Below are 12,500 nucleotides of genomic sequence, written 5' to 3'. Positions count from 1 at the left end.
GCTTTTGTGAATTAATGTGAATAAGATACAGCAGTGTGTGGGTGGCTGTGTTGCTGCTGCTTGTTAGAAAACCGTGCGCTTTTGTGTAGTGTATTTCTCGGAGACTTATTTAAGTTATACCTGGACGTATATAAATCCATTCACAGAGACCGACCATCTGTTGCTTACCCATCGTGCTCCCCCCCCTAGATCTTCTATCTCCATATAATTCTGCAAACATTGACCACTGCTTTAATGTAATCGTTAATAACTTTTGTTGGTTTTGCTTCAAATGTAATTGATCAAGTCATTCTCTAGCCGTTGCTTAAATATATCGATTTTATTCAACCTACATCTGCTTTAGGCGACAAGTGGTGCTATCACTTGTTAACAGACAACATAATCTCTGAGGACATTTTCGATAGCTTGGTGTGATATTTGGGTTAATTTTCATATAGCTGACATGTCCTTGCCTATTATTGATCTTCGTATTGATCTGAGATAAATCAATCAGTGCTGTAATATTTTCTTACGATCTATTAATTTACTACAGTGTGTTGTATAAATCTCTTTCGAGACAACTGATTATAAACGAATTTATGTCGAATGTATCAACAATCTGGCAGCGACTGAAACACGGATGACATGTTTTCGGGTGGGAGACGTCAACAGTTCTTATATCAGCCATTGATAATTAACATAAATCCTTCTGTGTCAGTTAATCTTTTAATTCTGTTAGTTTAAGTTTTGCCATTTGCTCTGTGTGAGATTGACAAGTTTAGAAGCCTAATCAACTTGACAGATTCAATCAAGATAGGTTAAACCAACATATATTTACACCGGCAGGCAAACTGATTTGTGAAACTTAATTCTCATTTGTTGGTTTCAATCGATTTTATAACCTCAAAATCGATAATGCAATTGAAACCAATCTCAATTACTTTAGTAATACAATGTATTTATTACATAAACCAGCTTCTAACTAATACTGTTAAAATAGTGTTTCTAATTAGAGTTATCCTCACAATATTACGTGATCTGTAAACTTAAGTCATCTTACCACTGTTCAGTGAATATTAGAATGTTTAATGTATCAATAATTATACAGTAATGAAAGACATGTTTGGTTAACTTTGGACATTGTACACTACGTACATACGTTATTGGCGCAAGATCTATTATTGGCGTAGTTTAATTAGTTTTAATTATATATACACATATACAAAACCCCTTCCACCACATGTATAAGTACGAAAGTATATAGCGTTTGTATGTATGTGTGTGTGTCAGTGCGCTTTTATATATATACATATGCTTGCGTACACACATATATATTTATATAGCTAGATGCATACGAACATAATACATACGTAATTAGATAGATGGATAGGTAGCTAGATAGATGGAAAGATAGATAGGTAAGTAGAGAGATAGATAGATAGAGAGAAAGATAGATAGATAGATAGATAGATAGATAGATAGATAGATAGATAGATAGATAGATAGATAGATAGATAGATAGATAGATAGACAGACAGACATGCGTATGTCTTTTTATAAGTTAATTTAGGTGTGGTTATACCAAGTTACTTTAAAAAATTACCGTTTCGGGTTCAAAATGGCATTAATATCGAACAGCCATATAGATGTGACGATAAACACTAACATCCATCTCCCCGTACACACACACACACACACATATATATATTAATAACATTGTAAGGAGGTGCTTTACCATTCACTAAAGTGCGCGCATGTGTGTGTTTATATATATATATATATATATATGTATATATATATATGTGTGTGTGTGTGTGTGTGTGTGTGTGTATATATATATATATATATATATATATAGTCAACAGATGAGATCCAGAGATTCTAAGTATAGAAGTCACTTAGTAACACTCAAATGATCCACACTCCGAAGTTTTTTTACCGGGGATCAATTTCGCGGGCTAAAGAAAGGCTATAAGAGGGATCAAGTTGAGCAAATATGGATGCAATTATGCGGATAAACAAATGAAATATATTATATATAACAATTTGGGTATAAACTGAAAATTATGCATTTATGTATACATGCAAAACGAGAGTACAAGCGACTTTCTACATACCTTAGTAATCCCTCTCTGCTGCCGAATTAGACACTTTCCCTTCGTTAAGTAATTGCCATCCCTTTCTCTCTATCTCAACTCCCAATAATTCTATATCGATTATCCCTAAATTTTGACACCCATTCACAAACTCAACAACAGCCCTCCAATTAATACTTCTCTACCCTTCCCATTCATCTCCCAACTTTCCACCTCTACTACTACTTCTCTTAATACCCTCATTATGAAACCCCTCCTTATTCCTGAAGTAGCTGTTTAAATCCTCTCATCATTCCCTGTTTTAACATTTCCATATCCCCAACGACCTCCGAAACTGCATCATCCCCATACGTAATCATTCCAACTTTGAAATTCTCTGCACTAATAGTTGAAATGTAAGATCTTGTCTATCCTGATGACGGAGGCTTGATTTACCCAACATTGATTACTTCTATTATAGCTTACATGTTGTGATGAACTACATCTGCCAACATCATGATATATCTCCGAGCCCCCAGAAACAGCTGTTGTCCTTGAACACCTTACTTTCGTCTCTTTAATTTTCTCTGTTGTTTTCATTTTATTTAAGTTGGATTTTTTAATATAAATATCTATATATCTATTTTTATGCACAAATATCCATCGTCTGAATAACTCCATTCTTCGATTTCTCTAATTTTGCTTGTATGCATATATACAAGCAGTATATACAAGCGGTAGACGCACTGGCCAAGCCCGCGCAGATCAAGCAAGACATGTAGAAATGCTTAATTAATAGTATCATTTCTTCAGACCCCCATTGGTGCAATCTCTAACACGGGCTCCAGGCTCAAAAAGATGAACTCTTGAATTAACGCTGGCGGATCTGTCTTTATTTTCTATGATTCCCTCTACCTGTATATTTTAATATATAATCGATAGTTTAAAAGTATAATCACTATAGATTGTATTGTAAACATCCAGTACAATTCTATTTTAATAAAACTAAAAAATTGTATATGATCATTAACTAAAACATCCATCTATTCCAAAGGATTTCCTTGTTTGCCTCCAATAAATTTCACACATCAAGTGATGTAGACATGATAACATGATTTAATGCTACTCGGTTTAAACAGTGATAAGGAGGCGCAATGGCCCAATGGTTAGGGCAGCGGACTCGCGGTCGTAGGATCGCGGTTTCGATTCCCAGACCGGGCGTTGTGAGTGTTTATTGAGCGAAAACACCTAAAGCTCCACGAGGTTCCGGCAGGGGATGGTGGTGATCCCTGCTGTACTCTTTCCCCACAACTTTCTCTCACTCTTACTTCCTGTTTCTGTTGTACCTGTATTTCAAAGGGCCGGCCTTGTCACTCTCTGTGTCACGCTGAATATCCCCGAGAACTACGTTAAGGGTACACGTGTCTGTGGAGTGCTCAGCCACTTACATGTTAATTTCACGAGCAGGCTGTTCCTTTGATTCGGATCAACCGGAATCCTTATCGTCGTAACCGACGGAGTGCTTCCACACAAACAGTGATAACCTGTCTGAAAATTTTTATATGAAGCGGAGTGCCTTGCGTAGATTTTAATAGTCTGGCATAGTTTTATTTTCAATAAAGTTTGAGTAGATACTTAAGAATTTTGCCAAAGTTTGTGTAATGTAATACTTTGTTTATATTTACAAAGAATAAATGTGTAGGTTTTAGCTGAACTAAGATTTCTGATGCACAAATATGTCTGGAAAAACGTCGTATGGTGGGGCTTTGAGGTGTTATGGCTCTTGTTTGTGTGTAGAGGTATGTATGTGTATGAGTTACTCTGTGTGTGTATGTGTGTATGAGTGTGCGTGCGTGCGTCAGCTTGTGTGCGAATGTGAGAACTTGTCTCCTTTCTTGGAGAACGGATATCGAGTAGATTTAATTCCGATGCTAAGCAACACATCTGATTAGAATCTTTTAATCATTTCAAGTGTAAGGACACAGTCATTATCAGCCCACTTTACATACGTGGACGCTGGAACTCACACACACACACACACACACACACACATTCACAGGCGTATATATATATATATATATATATAATATATATATATATATATATATATATGTATGTGTATCTAATTTCATTGTTTACGCGTGTATATATATATATAATATATATATATATATATAGAGAGAGAGAGAGAGAGGGGTGTTATTACAGCTGCTCCATTTTTCTCAATGTACGGATAAAACGTAGATTGTATATGTTTGAAGGTCTCTTAAGTAGGTTTACGAATATATCATACCACGATACTGCTTGGACAGCATTATCCGTCGACAAGTCTCCGATATCAAATGAAGTGCTAAACGTCTATGGTATGCCAATCAGGAGTTCCGATTCGCTGAAACTACTAGGTTTGAAGAGGAATTAAACAGAATGGCTTTTGTTATAATTTAAGGCTGAGACTCCAACACGAGCCGAAAATAGATCAAGATACGTACGTATGTGTTTCAATAATCAGAGACAAAGGTAACATTGTCATGTTCTTATGCCACCTACGTATATACAATTTTAACATTTGTTATTATTTTTAGAGCAGATGTTAAGTCAAATATTGAAGTGTTTCCAACACGTCTAATATAAAGTTTCCAATTTTGTACACATTAATTAATTTCAGGTGAGACAGGGTGTTAATCGTTTGCACCACCGGCACTTGACCGGTACTTAGATTATCGGCCCCGAAAGGATGAATGACAAAGTGGACCCTCGGTGGAATTTGAACTCAGAACATATAATGCCGAAATAAAAGCTGCCAATTTTCCCCAAGACTGGGAATTTCAGCTTGAGCAAATAAATCGATTACATAGACACCAATACCTGACTGGTATTTATTTTAATTGGTCCTGGAAGGAAGAAAAGTAAAAAAAGTTTTTGGCGAAATTTGAACTCAGAATGTCAAGAGCCGGAGGAAGTATCGCTATACATTTTGACCAAACGATTCTTCTAGCATGCTGCTTCAATACTGCCATAATATTGGCTTCAAAATTCGGCACAGGGCCAGCACTTTCGGGAGAGAGGTAAGTCGAATACATCGAGCCCATAATTCAACTGATACTATTTTATCGTCTCCATTTGAACTCAGAATGTAAATATCTGCAAAACGCCGCTAAGCATCTTACTTGGTGCGCTAAAGTTTCTACTGGGTGCCTGCATTTAATATGTCTATAATATGCGAAACTTCAGTTTTCTGACAAAATGTTTCATCGGTGGTTCACCTGGTTATACAGGTATGTTTTGCTGCTGCTATCTCTACTTCCAATACAAGTCGTAAAGCCGCTACTGCTCCTGCTGTCTTCTTCTTCTTCTTCTTCTTCTTCTTCTTCTTCTTCTTCTTCTTCTTCTTCTTCTTCTTCTTCTTCTTCTTCTTCTTCTTCTTCTTCTTCTTCTTCTTGTTCCAATGAGGACTCACGCCAGTACCCAAAAAAGAATAATCTCTAATTCGAGCCTACTCTAAGCTACTAAGAATGCGTGTGGCAACTTGAAGATCCACCCACCACATGCGATAGACTGGCAGTTGCACGGGCACGAAAGCTACGTTGTTATCCTCATTCTTTAAACGGTGGCTTTTAACAGGTCGAGAGCTGAACCATCCTGGGGTACAGAGGATTCGCAATCTAGACTAGGGTCTGAAAGTTTACCACACCATAGTGGGTTACACCATGGTTCCTCTTCTTTGTGGCAGAAGTAGGAAAAAAGAGTGAGAAAAATTTGTGGTGGAAGAGTACAGAGGGGTTCACCACCACCACCCGCCGGAGCATCGCAGAACTTATGTGTTTTTGCTCAATAAACACTCGCAATGCCCAGTCTGGGAATCGAAACCGCGTTCTTACGACCGCGAGTCCGCTGCCCTAACCACTGGGCCATCGCACCTCCACCTGCTGCTGTTGTTGTTGTTTAACCAGAAATCAGTTCAACGCTGTTCGAATATATCCCTGTGAGGTCAATTATCACCCACCCCCTCTCCTGCGCCATTATTTCTTTCCACAGGTATCTAGGACTACATTATGCGATGTGTCCTTTCTTTAGCTTCTTGGTTATTTTTTGAAGTGATTAGATGGAGGTTTAGCTATTATTTCCTCCAACCACATATTTATAGCAAACACCTAGTCTCTTGTTTGTTGTTTTATTTTATGTGTATTTACGTCTTTAAATATAAAAGCTTAAATCCATCTAGTTTTTAATATTACTAAAAGCTTCATTCAGAAAATAAATATTTACATAAAATAAATGTTGACATAAACAAGGTGCTTTTTATAGGAATTCATATTTTATAAACCATGTATCAAAAGAAGAAAAATGTTTATAGCTTTCTCTGTATGTAAATCGATGGCTATAAATACGGTCGTATATACACACAATAAATACATATACATAGGGCCACTAATATAAAAATGTTCGATTTCACATCGATATTAACTTAAATATGCATGTAAATATCGATATATAAGCTTTTATATGTGCCCACACACTCACAAAAATCTACATACGCTCAGTTAAATGCTTAAGAAAGAAACCTAAACTTGCATACGTTTCGGTACATCAGCACATAAATTAAGCAAGCCAAATGGAAACCTGTAACTAACTCAGCGAAATATATATGATCTCGATTTGTGCGAGCACACACACATACCTACATACACATGCACACACACATAAACACACAAACACGTTAGAGAAACAATCAGGTTAGAGTTTGCTGTCCTTTATTATTGATTAGTTTTTATGTGTCCTTAATTGTTCTTTATGTCTAGCTTGGACATTAGAGTTCCTTAATCCACTACACCATTAACGTTTCGAAGCTATCTCAGCTTCATCTGCGAATAAAAATGATTCTGGAAATACCTTTTAGGTGGGTTTTGCATTGAGTCACAAACAATCATAATTTGAAATTCTGCAATAAAATCCGATAGCTTTCGTTTCGTACTTCACCTCACGTGCGTTGTATCTGAGTTCATTCTCCTGTTGGCAAGGCCGCCACAATCCCTCTCCTTAACTTCGAGGTAGTCTATATAAAATTGCTGTTTCGTTAGACATAGCTGTTTTGTCTCTATTTTTGTTGCATATCATTTATTACCGTGTGTTGCGATGGCGCCTTGCGGTAGACGCATGATCAATTGCTGTAGCTGTGTTTTTTTTGTATGACCAATGTGGCAAATTCATTCAAGGATTATACAACTTTTACGTTTGTATTGGAGTTTATATATTATATTAAGTTTAGGTGAGTTCTGTTGATTCCTAATCTGTTGCCTAGTGACACTGTGTAGGGATTTTCAATGAAAAGAATTTTGTAATATACTCTAGCATTCCATTTATAAGTTTGATAGTGTGGTGCTTTGTGGGATCTATAATTATATGCTCTTTCATTCTGAAACCAAAGTGCATCTAGTTTTTGTAATCAGTAATATGTATCGGTATTCAAGTGGTAACACATCTGAGAGAATTCGCCCAATCAAATGTTATATGGAGCTGTCTAATAATTAATTGGTTAATCTTTGTTGAGTAATGTTTGTCTTTATACGCTTCGTTTCTTTTGTGTATCCCTGATAAATGAGTATCTAATAGCTCGCCCGAGAAGGGATTTGATTATGATATCTAAGCAGACGTTCATTATCACTTTGCTGCTTTGACACATACTGAGTTGCTGCATATATACCTTTTATGCTATGACTATTATCACGAATGGCATGATGTTACAAAAGAATTCATATTAGAATCTTATCGGAATGTGAATGTAAGTATAAACATCTGTTACTGATGATTTTTAATTCTAATAGTCTATTAACCTTTACATGTCACAGAAATTTCCTTTGTCAATATAGAAAGAGAAAAACTAAAGAATTTAGACCAGTGTTCAACTTGTCCAGTTTTCACATTCTAAACAGGCTAAGTCTTTTCGCCAAACAAGCCAAGTGTTCTATATAGAGTTTTAATTATACTCAGTGTTTAGTACTTGTGTTCAGTTTTTAATCTGTCCAGTTTTTTACCTGTCAAGTTTTCACGTTTTAATTCTGTCCAATATTTTAACTGTCTATGGTCCAGTATTTCATTTTGCCAAGTGTCTTATCTTATAAAGTCAACATAATTTATATATATGGCTCGAGTCAGGAGACAACAGCCACACAGTCCCTTCACCTCTTATGGACATTTTTCAGATAGAATCCCTAATTAAATTTTCTATATATAACTGTGATTGGAAAGAATATCAGTTTCTAGAAATATTGTAATTGTATTCCACCGTTTTAATTTAAAGCGAAAATGGCATCTTTCTGCCGAGAGTTAGGGTGTCATACACCAAAACGTCGTTCTTGTTTTCAACGATGGTTCGTGGGATGTAGAGTACTACTTAAAAGAATGTCAGTTTGAAGAATGTCTTCTGGAAGACCAAGGGCACTCAAAAGATTCGGTGTCGTTGACATAAGCACAAGAACAAAATAGAAAACGTAAGAGCTGAGAGAAACGTCATCACGCCGGGCGAAATGCGTAGCCGTATTTCGCCTGCCGTTACGTTCTGAGTTCAAATTCTGCCGAGGTCAGTGACTTTCAAAGGGCTGAGTGGTAGTCATGTCTGGAATACTTATAGAATAACTCCAGCAGGATTGTTCCGGTAGTAGCAACTTTGTTGGATGATAGAAAAACAGAAAGGACTGAAATGGTAGCAGTTTCATAAATATATACGGTAGGGACTGCGCTGGACTCACATAAATAATGGCCAGCGATGCGCCCATCTCCGATGTTACTTTTGTGTAAACCTGTTCCGATTATTATCTGATAATCGACTTAATTTTAGATAAAATTGTATCTATATGATGGATGAATATAAATTCACTTTAAATAACCAAATGGTTGAGTATTTGGATATTTTAAAAAAAATACAAATTGGTTTCAAATTTTAAAAACTTGAGAACATACAATTCCAAGCATTTATATATCTATAATCTGAATATGTTTATCTTCAGTTTAGTAAATATATTTATAAGATTGTCTAAAATTTCGTGAATATCTGAATATGTTTATCTTCAATTTAGCAAATAAATAACTAAGCCTACTTTCAATTTAATAAATTTAAGCCTCTATTGAAATTTAGAAGTAGGTAAACAGTCTGTATTTGGATAATGACAATACAATTATGTAGAACGCTTATAATATTAGTGAATTGATCATTTGCATTTTGAATTTGGAATTGTATTGTTATTCTATATCTCCTTTGCCATCCACTTGTTAATGTTTACAACTAATCCATTTAACTCTTCAAAATATTTAAATGGCGTTGAAAATGCATTTGACATGACGATATCCAACTAAACCCATGAGCATTGCTAAAAATTTGATTCCAAGTTTTAACTGGTATCAGGCCCTTTTGGTAACTCTAAAGAGTCTCTTGAAAACGAGAGTCGACTGAATAGTTCATAGGCTGACAACGATACTCTCATGGAATTTGACCAAATGTGGTTTCGCTTTCAATACCGTCCACACACTCCTTCCTTTGACGTTGCAGCACTTGAATGTCATCGGTGAAGAAGCTGTATTGTCATTGGTTAAAAAATGTCCTCAACAGCAAAGATGACGTCGTCATCACTGTGTTACCAGTTCACAACCAACGGTCTGTTCATATTGAGGAGCAACAGTTGATAGTAAGGTGGGATCAAATCAAGTTCATAGGGAGGACGGTCAACCTGTTCTAAGCCGCAGAATTGCACAGCAAAGTATTAAGCAAAAGCCCTTCAAAAAACCTTCCTGCTTGTGCCTACTCAAACTAAGACCAGGATTTCAAAAATGTGTAACTAAATTGGCAAATCGAATTATGAATAGAATATTATTTAATTTTCTTTGAAATGTCCAAACAATGCATTTTCATATTTTATAATTGCAAATGTATATCACGAAGCGCAATATTTGCCTGGTTTTGCGTAGCAATATTTTGACATTCACCAAACAATAATATCAATGTTTTGTTCACTTCTTTCTCCTAAATCTCCCACGTCCTTCGCTGGTCGTCAGCTTACAATGGGGTTTGATATCAGTGTCGATATATCTGTACAACAGAAAAAGTGTTATTAAATGCATATATCAAAAGCTATATCAAATGTGTAAATGAAAATCATGGTGATAGGAACACTTAACAATAAATATTATATTCCAGATATTTCATTTCTACAATTTTAGCTTCTGTCCTTCAGCCGGCTTCATGCTCACTAAAAATATATTTACCGAAAGCAAACACAATTTCACAAAGGGAGAAAACTCTCATATTTAAGATATCGAGCAAAAGTATTTTCTTCAAAAATTCTTTTGCAGTAAGGAGAGGTTCTATGGCTAAGGCTGATGAAATCAGATCATGCCAGAGGGGTGACAATTCTTAAATTTTGATTCGTTCCGGGTTCAGTCCCACTGCGTGGTACCTTGGAGAAGTGTCTTCTACTATAGCCTAGGGCCGACCAAAGCCTTATGAGTGGATTTGGTAGACGGAAACTGAAAGAAGCCCGTCGTATATATGTATATATATATATATATATATATATATGTGTGTGTGTGTGTGTGTGTCTGGTAACCGATGCTGGTGTGTTTACATCCCCGTAACTTAGCGGGTCGGCAAAACAGACCGATAGAATAAGTACTAGGCTTACAAAGAATAAGTCCTGAGATCGATTTGCTCTACGAAAGGCAGTGATCCAGCATGGCCACAGTCAAATGTCTGAAACAAGTAAAAGGGTAAAAGATTATTTAACATTTTATCAATGCAAAATATGAGATTGGAAAAAAAAACATGCGGAGAAATTGTTTTTTTTTCTCTTTGAAGAGGGTTGCCAATTGTTTCTGATTTAGTAATAGAGCCATCAATTTTAAAGGAGGGCCAATACCATTGATCTAAGTAGCTATTTCCCCATTTTACCGATCCCAGAGTGTTAAAAAGGCGAATTGAAACCAAAACATAAATATTCAGAAGAAATATCGCAGGGCACCATATTCCGAAGTTGTAACGATTCTGCCAAATTGCAGCATTGAAGGGTTCTAATAAGTTTTTTAGAACTTATCATTATTATTATTAGAACATGAGGAAGATGACACATGAGGAAGATTACACAGATAAGACACTTGAGAAAATGAAATACTTGACCATGGACACTTAAACTATTGGACTGAATTAAATCGTGAAAACCGGACAGGTAAAAAACTGGACAGAAGTACTAAACACTGAATGTAATTAAAAACTCTATATAGAAGACTTGGCCTGTTTGGCGAGAAGACTGAGACTGTCTAGAATGTGAAAACTGGACAAGATGAACACTAGTCTAAATTCTTTAGTTCTTCTCTTTCTATATTGACAAAGGAAATTTCTGTAGAGTGATGAAATATAAAATGTACATTATTTACATTATTTACATTTGACGGATATTTCTCCTCATTTTGTTTGTTGTTACAACAACGTTTCGGGTGATATACCCTCCAGCCTTGGGGATTTTCGAACCTGGCTTCTAATTCCAGATTCATAATAATAATAATAATAATAATAATAATAATGATAATAATAATAATAATAATAATAATGATAATGATAATGATAATAATAATAACATCGAAAAGTACCGTGGGAATGAGACACCAGGTTCGAAATTTCCCCAATATATCTGATGATAGCTGGAGAGTATATCATCCGAAACATTGTGATAACAACAAACAAGATGAGGACAAATATCCGTCAAATATAAATAATGTACATAATCCCTCATCTCTTAAATATAGAACTGTAAATATAAAATGAATTTATTTTATAATTCGCTCTCTATTTTCCAGCACATATCAGTCCTTTTACTGACGCGCCTTTACGACAGAGCCAACAAGAAAGTTGCCACCGTTTTGATTATCTCATTAAACAAATTTGTGGCTCTTTCTATGACATATGTGAACTCAGAGTTTAATAGATAGAAATGGGTTAATGGGCTAATAGAAATGGGTTAATGGGCTAATAGAAATGGCAACGAAGTATCAGTCAAATTATGTTCCAGCCTCAAGACCAACACAAACACGAGTTAACAGAAAAGTTCCACTTGCTAGTATTTGCAGCCAATTTTCTTATTCATTTCTTAAAAAGTAAAATCGAACGCCTAGGTGAGTATGACACCTGAGTGAGTGTAATGGCTGAGTGAGTATAACGCCCAGGGTGAGCACGAAACGTAGAATCGTCATACCTGGGTGAGTATACCTTGATAGCATTCAGTATGTTTTTAATACATTTTTTGATACTTATATTTTCGCAAACAACTGCGTTCCCCTACCGTTTTCGCTGAGCAATATCCGGGATGTGACATTTGTATGAAAGGAAGAATGCAATTTCAAATATCTTGAGATGACCTCTAGGATATCAATTTCCGAAATGTAATATTTACATGTTTGAAATGA

The sequence above is a fragment of the Octopus sinensis genome, linkage group LG12 (assembly GCF_006345805.1).
Source record: "Octopus sinensis linkage group LG12, ASM634580v1, whole genome shotgun sequence".
Taxonomy (NCBI): Eukaryota; Metazoa; Mollusca; class Cephalopoda; order Octopoda; family Octopodidae; genus Octopus; species Octopus sinensis.
This window is presented reverse-complemented; position numbering follows the sequence as displayed.